Raw genomic sequence first — 13,064 nt, forward strand, 5'->3', positions numbered from 1 at the left:
CCATACAACTCTCCTTCCGTGGCCTCCAATTGCTCTTATATACAAGTAAAACTAAATGCATGCTCTTCAACCGATCGCTGCCTGCACCTGCCCGCCCGTCCAACATCACTACTCTGGACGGTTCTGACTTAGAATATGTGGACAACTACAAATACCTAGGTGTCTGGTTAGGCTGTAAACTCTCCTTCCAGACTCACATCAAACATCTCCAATCCAAAGTTAAATCTAGAATTGGCTTCCTATTTCGCAACAAAGCATCCTTCACTCATGCTGCCAAACATACCCTTGTAAAACTGACCATCCTGCCGATCCTCGACTTCGGCGATGTCATTTACAAAATAGCCTCCAATACCCTACTCAATAAATTGGATGTCTATCACAGTGCCATCCGTTTTGTCACCAAAGCCCCATATACTACCCACCACTGCGACCTGTACGCTCTCGTTGGCTGGCCCTCGCTTCATACTCGTCGCCAAACCCACTGGCTCCAGGTCATCTACAAGACCCTGCTAGGTAAAGTCCCCCCTTATCTCAGCTCGCTGGTCACCATAGCAGCACCCACCTGTAGCATGCGCTCCAGCAGGTATATCTCTCTGGTCACCCCCAAAGCCAATTCCTCCTTTGGCCGCCTCTCTTTCCAGTTCTCTGCTGCTATATTGCTATATTGTATTTACTTCGCCACCATGGCCTTTTTTTTGCCTTTACCTCCCTTATCTCACCTCATTTGCTCACATTGTATAGACTTATTTTTTTCTACTGTATTATTGACTGTATGTTTGTTTTACTCCATGTGTAACTCTGTGTTGTTGTATGTGTCAAACTGCTTTGCTTTATCTTGGCCAGGTCGCAATTGTAAATGAGAACTTGTTCTCAACTTGCCTACCTGGTTAAATAAAGGTGAACTAAATAAATAAATAAAGTGCTGTACAGAAATCCAGCCTAAAACCCCAAACAGCAAGCAATGCAGTTGTAGAAGCACGTTGACTAGGAAAAACTCCCTAGAAAGGCCAAAACCTAGGAAGAAACCTAGAGAGGAACCAGGCTATGAGGGGTGGCCAGTCCTCTTCTGGCTGTGCCGTGTGGAGATTATAACAGAACATGGCCAAGATGTTCAAATGTTCATAAATGACCAGCATGGTCAAATAATAATAATCATAGTAGTTGTCGAGGGTGCAGCAAGTTAGCACCTCAGGAGTAAATGTCAGTTGGCTTTTCATAGCCGATCCTTAAGAGTATCTCTACCGCTCCTGCTGTCTCTAGAGAGTTGAAAACAGCAGGTCTGGGACAGGTAGCACGTCCGGTGAACAGGTCAGGGTTCCATAGCCGCAGGCAGAACAGTTGAAACTGGAGCAGCAGCACGGCCAGGTGGACTGGGGACAGCAAGGAGTCATCATGCCAGGTAGTCCTGAGGCATGGTCCTAGGGCTCAGGTCCTCCGAGAGAGAGAAATAAAGAGAGAAAGAGAGAATTAGAGAGAGCATACTTAAATTCACACAGGACACCGGGTAAGACAGGAGAAGTACTCCAGATATAACAAACTGACCCTAGCCCCCCGACACATAAACAACTGCAGCATAAATACTGGAGGCTGAGACAGGAGGGGTCAGGAGACACTGTGGCCCCATCCGATGATACCCCTGGACAGGGCCAAACAGGAAGGATATAACCCCACCCACTTTGCCAAAGCACAGCCCCCACACCACTAGAGGGATATATTCAACCACCAACTTACCATCCTGAGACAAGGCCGAGTATCGCCCACAAAGATCTCCGCCACGGCACAACCCAAGGGGGGGCGCCAACACAGACAGGGAGATCACGTCAGTGACTCAACCCACTCAAGTGACGCACCCGTCCTGGGGACGGCATGAAAGAGCACCAGTAAGCCAGTGACTCAGCCCCTGTAATAGGGTTAGAGGCAGAGAATCCCAGTGGAGAGAGGGGAACCGGCCAGGCAGAGACAGCAAGGGCGGCTCGTTGCTTCAGAGCCTTTCCGTTCACCTTCACACTCCTGGGCCAGACTACACTCAATCATATGACCCACTGAAGAGATGAGTCTTCAGTAAAGACTTAAAAGTTGAGGCCGAGTCTACGTCTCTCACATGGGTAGGCAGACTATTCCATAAAAATGGAGCTCTATAGGAGAAAGCCCTGCCTCCAGCTGTTTGCTTAGAAATTCTAGGGACAATTAGGAGGCCTGCGTCTTGTGACCGTAGCGTACGTGTAGGTATGTACGGCAGGACCAAATCGGAAAGATGGGTAGGAGCAAGCCCATGTAATGCTTTGTAGGTTAGCAGTAAAACCTTGAAATCAGCCCTTGCCTTAACAGGAAGCCAGTGTAGGGAGGCTAGCACTGGAGTAATATGATCAAACTTGAAAGGCCCTCCAACTGGTAATTACTAGTTTTTCCATCACAAAACACCAGAAAATTGCCAAAAATAGTAGAACCAGTTCACCTGCTTTTACACTATGATTTGATTATTAGATGTTCAATGTTGGTTTTGAAATAAAGATTTCAAAAGGAATAGTTTTGCTATATTAAAATGAGAGTTCAGTTCACGTCACAGGGTTGACCTTAAAATGAGGGAGAGACGTAAATGAATCACTAATCACATGTAATACATAATCATCTTCAGAAATAACTTTGTCAAAGCAACAAAATAACTAGGTCTTTACAATGATGGTGAAAACTTGGAGGAGTTAAAATCTTCCTAGAAGTCACAGAGGGTGCATGGAGGGACATGTCAAAATTATGAATTTTGGCACATTAGAAAGGCTATATTCATATTGAAAATCTGCTATACTGAATTCGGCATGTAGTCTATATTAAAGGGCACATAGAACAGGCTTTTAAAATTAGATATTGGTGCATAATTTCTACTTAACCTATCAAAAGGTCAAGTAGGCCCACTGTTGTTAATTTTGTATATCAACAACATTGGGGATCATATTGAAACAGCAGATGTTCATTTTTATGCAGATAATACTGTTCTTTATTCAAGTGGTAGCAGTTATCTTTAGCTTTTGAAAATGCCCAAAGAGCATTTAACAACATACAACAGAATCTATATGATTTGAAGTTGGTTCTGAATTCAAGTAAAACAAAATGTATGGTATTTTCAAATGCCAGGAATGCTACTAATCATGTCATTGCTACATTGGATTGACATACTATAGAGCAAGTCAAAGTGTACAAATATTTGAGAGTGTGGGTGGATGACAAGCTGAGCTTCACTGTTTATGGGGAGAACTTGATAAGGAAGCTCAAGCTGAGAATAAGTTATTACCAGCATTAGGCTTGTTTTTAAAAATTTGATGTATATTTTGCGTGTATGAAGCAGGATGTGAAATCTGACACCACTTGAAGCTGGGATGTCCCTCCTACCATTTAATTCGCTCTTCTGACTGTCCAACTCCTGTCTGAACCCTACCTCACAGCCACTAACAACGTATATGCCTGGAAACCTTACATCGTAGCACAGCAGGAGAGAGTGGTTTCATCACCGTAGCGCATAGATACATTTTTGCCAGAAATCTCATAATTCATAGATTTTAACTAAGAAACACCTTCTGTTTTTCATAGACGGACAATATTAAATGAGATGAAAGGCAAGTTCCTAACGAGTTCAGGAAGCCAAGCTAGAGCTCTGAGACATTCACAGCAATGGGGCAGACATTTTGATCATTTTGAAGTGCACATTTTCTCTAACACTAAACATAAATGTATTTTACAGTTATAAGGAAGATGACTTCTCATAGTTAGTCATTTTATAATTAGATTATACTATATTTAGAAAGCATATGTCATTTCAAGCCGTATTCATACAGTTTTGTTGAATAAGAAATACTGTACATCATAAATATAAAAAATCATACTTGACATTGTGACTACACCTCAGCAATTTATAGCCATTTTTACCAGAAAAGTGAGATTTTAACCTTTCTTGGAGTACGCAGCATTACTAGTTATGGTTTATAGCCCTTTCATAATAATTACTTCTGGAGATTACATTGTTGCTTTCATTTAACTGGTTAATGAGACTGACATACAGTGCCTTGTAAAATTATTAATATTCCATGGATTTCTTCACATGTTATTGTGTTACAAAGTGGGATTTAAATAGATTTAATTGTCATTTGTCAACAATTTACAAAAAAATACTTTAACGTCAGTGGAAGAATTATTCTTTTTAATTAAAAGATTGACAGAAATTATTTATTTTTATTTTTTGGTCATTGCATAAGTATTCAGCTCCCTCAGTCAATATATGTTAAAAATACCTTTGGCAGTAATAACAGCTGTATGCCTTCTTGGGTACATATTAATGAACTTCACACACCTGGATTGCGCAATATTAGCCCAATATTCTTCTCATAATTCTTGAAGCTCTGTCATGGCTAGACAGCAATTTTCTTGCCATAGATTTAAGTCAAAACTAACTTATGTATGAACATAAGATTCAACAACTAAGACAATCTGAACAAGTTCACAGACATGTGACTAACAGAAATTGAATAATGTGTCCCTGAACAAGGCGGGGGTCAAAATCAAAACAGTCAGTATCTGGTGTGGCCACCAGCTGCATTAAGTACTGCAGTGCATCTCCTCATGGACTGCACCAGATTTGCCAGTTCCTGCTGTGAGATGTTACCCCACTCTTCCACCAAGGCACCTGCTCGGCCCTAGCCCTCACCTTCCGATCCAACAGGTCCCAGATGTGCTCAATGGGATTGAGATCCGGGCTCGTCGCTGGCCATGGCAGAACACTGACATTCCTGTCTGGCAGGAAATCAGCCATATTGCTCGTTCTGTGCGTGGTGGCGTTGTCATGCTGGAGGGTCATGTCAGGATGAGCCTGCAGGAAGGGTACCACATGAGGGAGGAGGATGTCTTCGCTGTAATGCACAGTGTTGAGATTGCCTGCAATGACAACAAGCTCAGTCCGATGATCCTGCGACACACCGCCCCAGACCATGACGGACCCCCCACCTCGATCCCGCTCCAGAGTACAAGCCTCGGTGTAACGCTCATTCCTTCGACGATAAACGCGAATCAGACCATCACCCCTGGTGAGACAAAACCGCAACTCGTCAGTGAAGAGCACTTTTTGCCAATCCTGTCTGGTCCAGCGACGGTGGGTTTGTGCCCATAGGCAACGTTGTTGCCGGTGATGTCTGGTGAGGACCTGCCTTACAACAGGCCTAAAAGCCCTCAGTCCAGCCTCTCTCAGCCTATTGCGGACAGTCTGAGCACTGATGGAGGGATTGTGCGTTCCTGGTGTAACTCGGGCAGTTGTTGCCATCCTGTACCTGTCCCGCAGGTGTGATGTTCGGATGTACCAATCCTGTGCAAGTGTTACATGTGGTCTGCCACTGCGAGGATGATCAGCTGTCTTTCCTGTCTCCCTGTAGCGCTGTCTTAGGCGTCTCACAGTACAGACATGGCAATTTATTGCCCTGGCCACATCTGCAGTCCTCATGCCTACTTGCAGCATGCCTAAGTACATTCACCTATGCACATTCACGCAGATGAGCAGGGACCCTGGGCATCTTTCTTTTGGTGTTTTTCAGAGTCAGGACACTAAGGAGGCCTTTCTACTAAGTTTTCATAACTGTGACCTTAATTGCCTACCGTCTGTAAGCTGTTAGTATCTTAATGACCATTCCACAGGTGCATGTTGATTAATTGTTTATGGGTCATTGAACAAGCATGGGAAACAGTGTTTAAACCCTCTACAATGAAGATCTGTGAAGTTATTTGGATTTTTAGAAATTATCTTTGAAAGACAGGGTCCTGAAAAAGGGACGTTTCTTTTTTTGAGTTTAGTTTTTCAACTTAGATTAGATGATAGAGTGCGACTTTCCAAGGGTCCCGTTTAGACTTTGCCGTAGTGTAATGACACGTGCCAAGGTTAACAACTAAAAACCCTACCGACTGGTTGAAATAATGTTTCCACTTTGAACCAACGTGGAACAGACCTAGTGAATTGAAGTCTGTGCCCAGTGGGTATGGAAGCAGTGGTTAGCAAGTTTGCCTACGTGCTGCTGGAAGATGGCATTGCACTGTTTTTCAACGAGACTATGAAATTAGTTCTTCCTTTAGAGTAGGGAGCACTGAAAACAAAGGTTACGTATGTAACCACGGTTATGTGAGCTATATGGATCACTCCACTATATATTGTTATCACTCTGCAACGGAGGGATACATCCGAGGTGAGGATTTACAGATGTACTCCCGTGTACACCTGTGTCACGGCTGGGGTCCGCCCATATATAAAAAAATATTTAAAAAAATACCCCATGGCCGCAACGCGTTCTCCACATTTTTGAGGCACCTCTAGCACCGTAGAGGATTGGAGTGATCCATATAGCGTACGTAACCTTAGTTATGTTTCGCTATATTGGATCACTGCAATATATTGGTATACCCGTACAAGATTAGTCGGTGCTAGAGGGACCTGGCCAGCCAGCGGCAAAGTCCCAGCGCGGGACCGAGATGCAGGGGCCGTCAATGTGGAAGGGAGGGTCCCAGCACAGTCCCCGGAAGGGGAGGCGACGTCCAGGACCACTGAACCAACCGCAGAGGGAGGTGCCACATTTACCCGATAGTACCTAGCAAAGGTGCCAGACGAAGCCCTGCTGGCCACAGAACAGATATCAGCGAGGGGCACTCCTCTCAGTAGAGCCCAGGACGCAGCCACACCTGTTGAATGTGCCACCACAGATCCCAGCACTGGCCTGCCAGCCAGGTGGTATGCTGTCGTAATAGTGTCCACGTTCCAGTGAGACAAAGAGCTGGTCTGTTGTTCTCACTGACCGTGTCCGCTCCACATAGGCAGCCAGTGCCCCCACAGGGCACAGCATGTCGGAGGGAGGCCCAAACTCCCCCACCACTACCAGACAGGATAAAAAGTGCTGTCAGACAGGCATGTGAACATAACAGTCGGGAGGAATGAAGGGTTGGGGCGAAGAGATATACTCCTCCCCCAGGGTCCATCCGGTAGCACTCAAAATTTACCGAAAGAGCATGGAGCTCACCCACCCTCTTCATGGAAGTAATCGCTACCAAGAAAACCATCTTCATAGAGAGGTGTTTCAGGGAGGAAGACAACTGTTTGAAAGGTGGCTGTGCCAAAGCTGCCAAGACCACATCGCCATTGAGCGGGTCCTAGCTGGACGCAGGCGACGAACCCCCTTCATAAACCTGGAGACCAAGGGATGGCGCCCCATTGGCCTGTCCATCCACCCCGCATGGCAGGCAGATATAGCGGCCAAATACCCTCTCAGTGTAGAGGCTGCCAAGCCCTCCTCCAAGTGAGACTGCAGGTATTGGAGGACATACTGCACCCCCCATGACTCGGGCACAACCTCAATAACTTGTAACCAGTGCCCTTGCACGCTGCATGGTGTTCATTACACCCTCCTATAGTCCTAACATGTACCATTGGTGCTGTTCAGTGGCCAAGCCCACAGACTGAGGCGGTGCAGCCTCGGATGCCACAGAGTTCCCCCGACCTGAGACAGCAGGTCCAGTCTCAGGGGAAGTTGCCAAGGTGTCCCAGACAACAGGGACAGGAGAAGGCTGAACCAGGGTCATCTGGGCCAGTATGGGGCCACCAGAAGCAGACAATGCTCTACCATCCTGGTCCTGTCCAGCACAGTCTGGATCAGGGGAAAAGGGGGAAATGCGTAAGCGCCAGCCCTGGCCAATCGTGAGCCAGAGCATCCAAGCACAGTGGCTCCAACATGGAGTACCACAGGGGGCAATATGCATTGTCCAGGGAGGCAAACCGGGAGAGTGCAGGTGGACCTAACTTGTCCCACAGGTGCTGCACCACCTGGGGATGTAGGCTCCAGTCCCAAGGTGGCGGGCCCTCCTTCGAGAGCATATCCACTGCCACATTTAAGATGCCAGGTACGCGCGCTGCGCGTAGAGATGCTAGACGTCCCTGAGCCCAGAGAAGGAGCTCCCGTGCCATAATATGGAGGCGGTGGTACCTCAGTCCACCCTGATGGTTGATGTAAGCCACCACTGTGGTGTTGTCCGTTCTCACCAGGACATGTCTTGCCTTCAGATGTGGAAGAAAGACTGCAGGGCCAGCAGTACAGCTCAAAGCTGTAGTGTATCGATGTGCCTGCCGCTCCAAGGGGGTAGCCAACAGCCGCTGACCGACCTGCCGTTGGTCACACACCCCCCCCCCCCCCCAGCCGATCTGGGAGGTGTCTGTGCTGACCAGCTCCCGGCAGCACATCCTCAGCATCTCCACCCCATCTGAGAGGAAGGAGTGACAGCACCACCTCAACAATGCCCTGAGGCACTGTGCGGTCACCAGCAGCTGGCAGTAACGGTGGCGCTTTGGGTGCAGCTGGTGGGAGTTGAACCACCGTTGAAGAGGCCGGAGATGGAGAAGGCCCAGGGGAATCAACAACGAGGACGCAGTCAGCAAGCCCAACAGGTGTTGGCAGGTTAGGGCGGATACCACCCGCCCCTTATGAAAGTAGTCGAGGGAAGATAAGAATGCCTGAACCCTTCTGGTGGGCAGGCATGCTCTCATGAGGACAGTCCAGTTCCATGCCAATGAAGGCCACCCTCTGGGTGGGTGTCAGACAACTCTTGTCGTTTACAGTAATGCCCAGCCCACCGATGTGGGTCAGGAGCACGTCTCTATCTGACAGGACCTGGGTCCTAGTCAGGGCACAATCAGCCAATCGTCCAAGTAATTGAGGATCAACAATCCTCGGACGTGAGAAGTGCCAGGACGGCGTCCATGCACTTTGTGAAAGTGCGGGGTGCCAAGGAGAGGCTGAAGGGAAGAGCCATGATTTTGTATGCCCTCCCTTCGAAAGCGATTCGGAGGTACTGCCAATGAGCTAGGTGAACAGGAACATGGAAGTACATATCCATCAGGTCCAGCGTCACAAACCACTGGTCCCTGGACACGGCCTGCAACACACGGGCTGGGGACAGCATGTGGAACCTCAGTACCTTCAAGTACCTATTGAGGTTGCGGAGGTCCAGAATCAGTCGAAACTAGAGGTCGACCAATTATGATTTTTCCAACCCAGATACCGATTATTGGAGGACCAAAAAAAGCCGATACCGATTAATATATATAAAAATGACAACACTTATTTTAACTTAATACATAAATAAAATCAATTTAGTCTCAAATAAATAATGAAACATGTTCAATTTGGTTTAAATAAACACAAAAACAGTGTTGGAGAAGAAAGTAAAAGTGCAATATGTGCCATTTAAAAAAGCTAACGTTTAAATTCCTTGCTCAAAAAATGAGAACATATGAAAGCTGGTGATTCCTTTTAACACGAGTCTTCAATAGTCCCAGTTAAGAAGTTTTAGGTTGTAGTTATTATAGGAATTATGACGCGTCGACTATTTCTCTCTATACCATATGTATTTCATATGCCTTTGCCTATACGAACATCCAATAGTCACTTTAGTATTGCCAGCCTAATCTCGGGAGTTGATAGGCTTGAAGTCATAAACAGCGCAATGCTTGAAGCACAGCGAAGAGCTGCTGGCAAATGCAGGAAAGTGCTGTTTGAATGAATGCTTACAAGCCTGCTGCTGACTACCACCGCTCAGTCAGACCGCTCTATCAAATCATAGACTTAATTATAATGTAATAAACACACAAATACAAGCCTTAGGTCATTAATATGGTCAAATCCAGAAACTATCATTTCGAAAACAAAACGTTTATTCTTTCAGTGAAATACGGAACCGTTCCATATTTTATCTAACGAATGACATCCCTAAGTCTAAATATTGCTGTTACATTGTACAACCTTCAATGTCATGTCATATTTATGTACAATTCTGGCAAATTAATTAGTTTTGTTAGGAAGAAATTATCTTCACAGTTCTCAACGAGCCAGGCGGCTCAAACTGCTGCATATACCCTGACTCTGCTTGCACAGAACGCAAGAGAAGGGACACAATTTCCCTAGTTAAGATTGCCTGCTAACATGAATTTAACTAAATACGCAGGTATAAAAAAATATACTTGTGTATTGATTTTAAGAAAGACATTGATGTTTATGGTACATTTGTGCATGGATTGTGCTTTTTTCACGAATGCGCTTTTGTTAAATCATCACCCGTTTGGCAAAATAGGCTGTGATTCGATGACAAATTAACAGGCACCGCATTGATTATATGCAACGCAGGACAAGCTAGTTAAACTAGTAATATTAACCATGTGTAGTTAACTAGTGATTATGTGAAGATTGTTTTTTATGAGATAATTTAATGCTAGCTAGCAACTTACAGCCACAAGGTCCTTTTGATGCTGCACTCGCGAAACAGGTGGTCACCCTGTCACGCAGTCTCCTCGTGGATTGCAATGTAATCGGCCATAATCGGCATCCAAAAATGCTGATTGTTATGAAAACTTGAAATCGGCCCTAATTAAACGGTCATGCCAATTAATCGGTCGACCTCTAGTCGAAACCCTCCTTCTCTTTTTAGGACCACAAAATAAGTGGAGTAGAATCCACCTAGCCGTTCTAATGTCTCAATCCTGCGGACGACACCCTTGTCCAGGAGTGAGGAATTCTTCAGGGGGTCGGCCACCCTGGTGACACGATGGCCCCTGAAGAACGGAGGCCGGCACCGGAATCAGTACCCCTCGAGCACCCATGGGGACTCCACACACTCGTCCCACTTTGTCCTTTGAGACCGGGAGAAGCGGTCGAGGCCGGAGAAGAGTGTGTCAGTGGACCTGCCGGGGCCTGCCTCTCCTCTAGCGCATGGGTCTCCCGGTCCCAATGAACCTTATCGGTCTGCTCTAGAATGTCATCAACCCCTGGGCCAACGTCAGCCCTGGGGTGATGGGGTGGGGGGCGTCCGTTGGCGCGGACCACATCCCTCTGGAGCAGGGAAAGCAGGCCCCACTCACGTGGTGAACAGTGCCAGCATCGTCCCCCAGGAACAGCCCATCACTGGCAAACAGGGAACAGCTGTCGTTGCCATCGAAGCTATCAACGTCCTGACGCAGGTGGTCCGTTCAAGGTGGTCCCAGCTGTCCCCCGTCCAGGACTGGCAGCAGATTGGCTCTGCCTGCGGTGGCTCTGGACACGCTTCTATGGAGTGGTACTGGGCCCAGTAGAGGGACTAACAGCTTGCTGCCGCATCACTCCTGAGGAAGGGAGCTCGTCCCCAGCCTGTCCCAGCCTGGCCGACCCACTTGCGCAAGGTCTCCAATCATGCCAGGTGCAGGTGTTCTAAGAACACCACACAGACAGACATCCAGTATGGCTCAAACCCAGGCAGTGTATACACGAGGTATGCAGATCCCCAGGGGGATGCCACCATCACACCTGTCACAAAGGGAAGCCATAAGCTCAGCCAAGCCAACAAGGCCACGGAGCAGGGGTCCGATGCCCTAGAAGAGCTATGTCGTGACTCGCTTGGAGGAATAGGAACCCGGTAAGGGATAAATTACCCAGTACCTCTGTTTTTGTTTTACGCCAACTGCGATTTTACCTAGCAGGTTTAATATCCAAGCGGAAAACAAAAAACAGCACCATATGATGGAGTAACTCCAATAAGGACCTCCATCAACGTAGTGGCAGCCCACCACCATACTCATACATTCTGCAGAAGAAAGAACAAGAAAACTGCAAACAGCCAGTGAGTATACTTCCACACAAGATATTACACTTACCAGTGATTTACCAAGCGAACATCAGAAAGTTTGTACCTCAAACCATACGGACGTCCGCCGAGAAAATGAAAGAGAACGTGTGTCGAGGCCATGGGGTTATATATAGGGGTGGACCCCAGCCGTGACACAGGTGTACACGGGAATAAATCTGTAAATCCTCACCTCGGATGTATCCTTCCGCCGCAGAGCGATACCAATATAGTCGAGTGATCCAATATAGTGAAACAACGGCTTTGTCCTGTAGCTCCAATTTTGACCGAAGTAAGCTCATTATAACTGCTTTAGGGTTGGGTGAGTGATGACTGACTACATAAACAATGATCTTGGATGATCATACAGTACTGAAATAATACGGTAATTTAGCAGACGCTTTTATCCAAAGCGACATGTTGGGCATTAAGACTACACGCTACGAAATTCAGCCAACTTGGTTGTTCCATTAAAAAGCACACAAACATAATCACTTTATTCGCCAAGTACATTTACACATACCCAGTATTTGACTAGGCGAATAGGTGCTGACAGCAATAGACAATTTACAAAAAGAACACAGACACAAAGTCAACATACAGAATATACAATATTGCAAACATAAAACAGGAGTATAAATTGATTTACTTCTATGTTACCCCTGTCAAATTGCGCTGCACAATCTACCGTTTTTGCAATGAAGTATGAAGTTAGCAACTTCAAACATGCTAGCGTCCCACCTGGCCAACATCCAGTGAAATTGCCAAATTGTGCCAAATTCAAATACAGAAATACTGATTATAAAAATGTAGAATTTCACATAGGTTTAAATATTAACTTATTGTGAATCCAACCACAGTGTCAGATATCAAAAACGCTTTACGGCGAAAGCATACCTTATGATTATTTGAGAACATCGCCCAGCAGACAAATCATTACAAACAGTAACCAGCCAAGTAGAAGAGTTACACAAGTCAGAAATAGAGATATAATTTATCACTTACCTTTGATGATCTTCATATGGTTGCACTCAGAAGACATTAATTTACTCAATAAATGTTTGTTTTGTTTGATAAAGTCTCTCTTTATAGCCAAAAACCTCAGTTTTGTTCACGTTTTCTTCAGTAATCCACAGGCTCAAACGCAGTCACAACAGGCAGACAAAAAATCCAAATTGTATCCGTAAAGTTCATTGAAACATGTCAAACGATGTTTATATTCAATCCTCAGGTTGTTTTTAGCCTAAATAATCAATATTATTTCAACCGGACAATAACGTTGTCAATATAAAAGGTAAACAAGAAAGGCACTTTCTCGGTGGCGCATCATAAAGCTCTGTGACACTGCAAGGTCCACTCATTCAGACTGCTCTTACTCCCTCATTTTTCAGAATACAAGTCTGAAA

Source organism: Salvelinus alpinus, chromosome 1 (genome assembly GCF_045679555.1).
Source record: "Salvelinus alpinus chromosome 1, SLU_Salpinus.1, whole genome shotgun sequence".
Taxonomy (NCBI): domain Eukaryota; kingdom Metazoa; phylum Chordata; class Actinopteri; order Salmoniformes; family Salmonidae; genus Salvelinus; species Salvelinus alpinus.